Raw genomic sequence first — 498 nt, 5'->3', positions numbered from 1 at the left:
AACCCCTTTGAAGACTTTCAAAAAAAAAAAAAAGGCAAAAAAAATTTTTTAAAACCCCCCCCCCCCCCACTATCTAACTCAACTGAGCATACCTGTATTAACGTGATGGCATCCATTACCATTGAAATTCTGACTGCAGAAACTGTTTTGCTATTTGCCATTCTATCGCTAGAGAAATCCATCTTGCTGTCAACACTGCAGTGGTCAAGCTCCCATTTATTTCAACAGGAGCTAGTTGGCAGAGGTACCACAACAGCCACAAATGGATCTGGTGTCTTTTAAACCGAGTGATTACAAAGAGCCTGGACATGTGCCTGTGTCTTTTACTTGTTGACCTTCTTCCCTGCCCTTCCCAGAGTGTTGCAGCTGATGATATTTTCGGGGTTTTTTTCTTTATTTTTTTTGTGCAAACTAGTAAGATTTTGAAAAGACTCAATACTACCAATACACAAATAAATAATTACCATTACATTAGGTGAAACTTTAAGTTATCTCTGA

The sequence above is a fragment of the Buceros rhinoceros genome, unplaced genomic scaffold, assembly GCF_000710305.1.
Source record: "Buceros rhinoceros silvestris isolate BGI_N320 unplaced genomic scaffold, ASM71030v1 scaffold13617, whole genome shotgun sequence".
NCBI lineage: Eukaryota > Metazoa > Chordata > Aves > Bucerotiformes > Bucerotidae > Buceros > Buceros rhinoceros.
This window is presented reverse-complemented; position numbering follows the sequence as displayed.